Source organism: Fukomys damarensis, unplaced genomic scaffold (genome assembly GCF_012274545.1).
Source record: "Fukomys damarensis isolate Sample0158 unplaced genomic scaffold, DMR_v1.0_HiC HiC_scaffold_17, whole genome shotgun sequence".
Taxonomy (NCBI): Eukaryota; Metazoa; Chordata; class Mammalia; order Rodentia; family Bathyergidae; genus Fukomys; species Fukomys damarensis.
In genome coordinates, this window is record NW_022900929.1 from 75617851 (window position 1) to 75623502 (window position 5652).

Here is a 5652-nt window from a genome sequence, read left to right on the forward strand (position 1 = left end):
TTACATGAAGTACTTGGGAAGGATAATTATACATCACAGGAAGGACTGTGGGTTTACTGTTACAGCCAAGTGTTACCTGAAGGTCCCTTTTGGTGAAGAAGTCAAGCAGTACTCAGAGAGATGGAAGGATCGTTTATTACCCTGGTGGACTCAGAGGAGTTCGTACTCCGAAGTCTGAGCCCCAAACAGTGATGTAAGCAGCCTTATATAGAGAGCTTCCAGGTAGGAGGGTGGGCCCACCTGTGAGCATGCTCATCGAGGCGAAGGGTGGTGTTAACAGAACATTTCTGAAACAGGTAGAAACATCATGAGGCACAAACAGTTACATTGCTTGAACAAAACACTTTCATACATTGGGCAGGATCATCACGCAGTACAAACAGCTGCATTGCTTGAACAGAACATCTTATGGCACAGATATGGCGGGGCTTGGCAACAGAGAAAGGTCTACCCTATCGTGTATTGTTTCCTTGTCGGTACCGCAGGGATGCACAGTCACTCAGCAAGTAATGCTTTGGGCTCACTCCCCAGCACTGTAAATAGCAACAACAATAATAGATGATAAAAATAAGAATGCTTTGGCTATGACAGAGGTGGAAGAGTTACTGGAAAGGGGTGAGAGGGAAGTTTCGGGGATATTTAGGTGGTGGTTACACAGGCACTTACAATGATCAAAGCTCGCTGAAGCCAAGGGTCATGGTAGCGACCGACCACCTTCAAACTCTTCCTCCCCTGCACTATGGGTTTCGGTTCCTTCACTCTTAAATTTATTTCCAGGGATGCTGACCATGAGTAAATTTACTTTGGGAACACCAGGGAAAAATATCCATTGGATTTTGGGTGGAAACAAATTACTCACATGCCCAATATGAGCTAAATATATATATATTATCCAAATGTAAGCATTTTTTTCCCAGAAATATAAGTACATTCAGGGAACAAATGCTCCTGCCTTTCTCTCATGGGCTGGGGCTTTTTGCATTTCTCTTCCAAATTTATAGTCTGAGATGACTGCATTCAGTGCTACAGAAGAACCGAGCATTATTCAGGCTCATTATCTTTGAAAAGGTGTGTAGCTATTTTCCATTAATTAGAATGAAATAAGATCAAATAACAGTTGCCTAGTTCGTGATAATTTCTGATTCTTATAATTGACATCTTCAAACAAACGAATTCTACAACAATGGAATATTCCCCATTAAAACTGCTTCAACTTAACTTATGTTCAATTTCTTTTTATAAAAACTTAAATTCTACCAGTTTTTACATACCAAAAGTATATCTGTAGGAAGCTTACATGAGTTAGATATAAAGTACAAATTCAATTATAAAGTAGATCAATTTAAATGTAGAGTAAAATTTGCCAAACTTCACGTTATAAGTAACTTCCAGATAGTTTATTGCAATACATTTTCTGTACCAGAATCCTTTAGTTAAGTGATTTTAATAGGTTAAATGCTTGAAAAGTGATATTATCTTATCTTTATCAATAAACTGAATACTAAATGATTTTGTTCAAAACTAGGGTGACTTGATGGTTTTAGTGATGCCCTATTAAAATAATTTTCCAAATAAATCCTCACTTTTTTAACATAAGCTTATCTTTATTTCATTTTTAAAATATTCAATATTATTTGGAGCCATAATATTAAAATGTCAAAATTTAGAAAAAAAATCCCTTCATTTACCAATGAAGTATTAAAAATAATCACATGAGATTCCTCAAATTTCTCTCTATCTGCACAAACACAATTAAACAGCAAGTATCGGCATCTACTGATAAATTAGTGTTTTCTTGCTTCAGGTTCAGGACAAAACTAGAAAAACTGTGGTTATATATATATACTATCCACATAAAACATGCTTTGTACACAATAAGACTTTAATGATGTTTGTTGAAGTGAGCTGAAGCCACATTACCACCCACACAAATATATATTTCAGATGATATTGGATTTTAAAGCATTAAAAAGTCATCTTCAGACTTAGGGATTGTTTTGGTTTTTTTTCTTTTTCTTTTTTTTTTTTTTTTTTTTTTTTTGTTGTTGTTGTTTTTTGCCAGAGGAAAGGAATCAAGTCCCTGAAGAAATATAAACTCACAAGTCTATTTTCATTGCGGTTCAATACAGGGCCATTTGCAGTCTTTTTTTTTCTTTCTCTCCCTGCCCAAATATCTTGGTTGGTCGAATAAGATGCAAGTCTTTATGAGGAAGGATTCATTCTCTACCTAGAGAGAATCAGTTTAGATTTGTTTACAATAGAAAAGCTTCTCTCACCAATTCAACTGTTAGCACAGTTTGCTCCAGAATTTGGAAAACTTTTAAAAAATTACCTCATAAATGCTATTCATTCTATTTTGTTAATTAAACCGGCCCTAAGTCTTACTTATACCATTTTATCATTTTGGATGACATTTAGATTTTTATCTGTGAAGTTCACATATTGAGTAAATTGCAAAATGAGTCCAATCTGACTTAATTTTGGCTGCCTCTCCTAGACCCTTTAGTGGCCCTCTCACTACCAGGGATCCAGAGAGGTGTGTGGAGCTGCAGTGTTCACAGTAAGCCACCTTGGAGGCTTATTTGGAGGGTGGGGAACAGAGAGATGTTAAGGAGCAATATCCACGAAACTACAGCTACTGTCATGGCCACTAGCAGTTGACCTCTTCACTCTCTGAAGTTATCTGTGGTTATTTACTGATCACCAGCTTCTGCAGCCAAAAGATGAGTGACCAAGGGTAGGCTGTCCTTTTTACATGACTCCGGGCTTCTACTTTCCTGACCCATGCTATAATCAATCAAGAGGCAAATACACCAATCCCTCCCAGAACATGTTGGCTACCATCCAGTGTGGACTTAGAGTCACCTTTGTTAGTGTATTTTGCATTCTTGATCACATCTGTACATACTGGGTAAGTGCTGAACTAAAAGCATGATTTCTGAGGTTATTAAGTTTTTATACATATCATGTTATCTTTGATAAACAATTTTTAATTGGCTTGAAATGAAATACACACACACTTTCTTGGGCTGATGAGATTTTTCTATTTCTTGGCTTCTATATTTACGGTCATCCATTAATATCTTGCCACATATAAGGCACCATTCATAGGCCTGAGTCAGACTTAGGGATGGAGAAGTTCAGGAAGTACTGTATAGGAAGTACAGGAAATACTGCACAGGAAGTACTATATATAGGAGGTACTGTACAGGAAATACTATATAGGAGGTGCTGTACAGGAAGTATGGGAAATACTGCACAGGAAGTACTATACATAGGAGGTACTGTACAGGAAATACTATATAGGAGGTGCTGTGCAGGAAGTACTGTACAGGAAGTACAGGAAATACTGCACAGGAAGTACTATGCATAGGAGGTACTGTACAGGAAGTACAGGAAGAATGTGATCAGTGCCGCTGCAATAGTTCAGAGGAGAGTATCAAGAAATTTCTGACTCTATACATCTATACTTCACCTGCAGGTATACCACACACCTTCTCACTAATGGTGGGAGGATCTAGAGTAGATTGACCAGGAAGCAGAGAGGCCTGATCCTAGGGCTGCCAAGGTAAGCCTGATGCTTTTGCCTTAATCATGTGGAGAATCCTGTGAGCCCTACCTGGTAATGACTGGACTTGAGGAGGGAGTGTCTGCCTCACATTTCAAGGTGCCGTATTCAGTGTAGAGTTACACAGCATGCAGTCAGCAGCCAATTGTTCCTGCTACCATTGTAACGGATCTTCCTGCGCTGATGGTATCTGGTCTCAAATTTCAGATTTCTAATGGGGAGTTTGGCCGTCTTTGTAAGAAAGTGATCTCTTTGCATCTGGATCTTCCTCTCTCATGGGGGAGAGAACATTCTGGCTGCTTCATGAGTCAGTGGTACTGCTTCATCTTCTATTCTTTTGCGTTAACCTTGATGTGTGGTCTAGGTTTTTGGTTGTGGAACTTGCTCTACTGTCAGGAGTACTGGGAGGACATCTTTTGGGATCTGTGTTTAGTCTCACCTTCTGTCACACATTCTGGGTGAGATCATAAAAAAGAGAAAGTCCAGGGAGGTAATTTAGCTAAACCCACGAGGTTAATTTAGAAGCCCGATATTTACACGACAAATGTCAGCATCAACTATAGAGGTCTCAATGTCTAAACAACTATCCCAACCAGAAATAAAATAGGCGTAGGACCAGGGAGTACAGTGGAAATAAGGAAGGAGGATTTTGGGCTTTGGGTGATTGTAATATTGGCTGTTGCCTGTCATGCTGGTCTACAGCAGCATCAACTCTTGGTGGTCTTTTTGCTTCCGTGCTCTCTAAAAACCCATGCTCAGTCCTTTATGACACTACCATGTCTAACATTTAAGCTTATCATGGAAGAAATCCCATTTCTAGACTCACAGGTGATATAAAATCAAATTCCTTAATAGCCACATAATTGTACTGCACACCTGGAGAGTACCTTGCACGATGTCCTCTTTGGCAGTCCCTCCTGATCCAGTCGTAATACCTACTGGTCAGGACGATGGTAAGTTGCTGTGGATCCCTGCCACCCTAAGTGAGCCCAATGCTTGAAGCCAAATTATTAAATTTTGTCACATTCAATCACTCCGTGCTTAGGATCTGTTTCCATTATTGCTGCTCTCCTGTCATATTCAGTTCTTCTACCTTAGGCAGGACCGTGAACTCTACCTCCGCATTGCTTCCTCATCTACAAAATGTGCTTCAATTCACTCTAGCAATCGCTCCTTTTCCCCAACTGGGAGACAACTTGCCCCTAATAATTTGCATACAAACTTGGTGGAAGAATATTTTTAGGAGATAAGCACGCACTTAGCAATGGGCGGAATGTGCAGGAGATGTAAAAAGACTGATCTCCTCATCTATGAGTAAAAGTTAAAATTAAAGAAATCAGCTTTAGGTATTTTTTCTTGACTATTGGGGATCAATCAGAAAAGGCTGAATTTTACTGCTTACACAAGAGCTCCTGTCAGTGAAGCTCAAAATATGTTTACTGAGTGCTATTGCTTGCTTCGCTGTCTTGAGTATGCAGTGAAAGTCTATGACTCTATACTTCAAGTAATTTGTAAAGACATTTTTGTTAAAAAATTAAACTGAAGGACCGGGGATTTAGCTCAGTGGTTCAGTGGCCTGCCTTGAAGCACAAGGAACCGAGTTCAATCCCCGGTACCAAGAAAAAAAAAAAAATTAAACTGGAGAAACAATTCAGAAAAAGAATATGTATGAACACATAGTAGGTAGCATAGTACAAACAAAGGCTTTGGGAGAAAGGAGAAGATTGGAGAAACCATGGCAGATAACCTGGAAAAGTTCCGAGTCCTGCTTGCCCTTGAAGGGTAGGTTGCATGACGCAAGACATCATGAATGTGTTGACTTTGTAGAGAAAGCAGCGTTCTCCAAAACGGCACAGCATTCTGTGTTATATGTCTTACCTGGTACCCTTTCAAGTCAGTTTAAAAATTCATCTAAAAGCAATAATGTTCTTCTGTCTCTTGAGGATAACAGAGGATGTATTGATATCATTTTCCTCCCCTAAAATACACTATACATAGGCTGAGGATTTAGCTGAGTGGTTCCTCCGCCTGGTCCCAAGTTTGATCCCTGGTACCGAGAGGGAGAGAGAGAGAGAGAGAGAGAG

At 39.3% G+C, this 5652-nt stretch overlaps 1 long non-coding RNA gene across 1 annotated transcript; it reads right to left on the minus strand.

The window, feature by feature from the left end:
* Positions 1–247: 247 nt before the first annotated feature.
* On the minus strand, positions 248–5554 carry LOC104867930. The gene is made up of 3 exons (XR_781894.1): positions 5447–5554; positions 3620–4022; positions 248–533 (listed from the first exon to the last, which is right to left on the minus strand). It is a non-coding gene; the product is annotated as an uncharacterized LOC104867930 (long non-coding RNA).
* Positions 5555–5652: the final 98 nt, after the last annotated feature.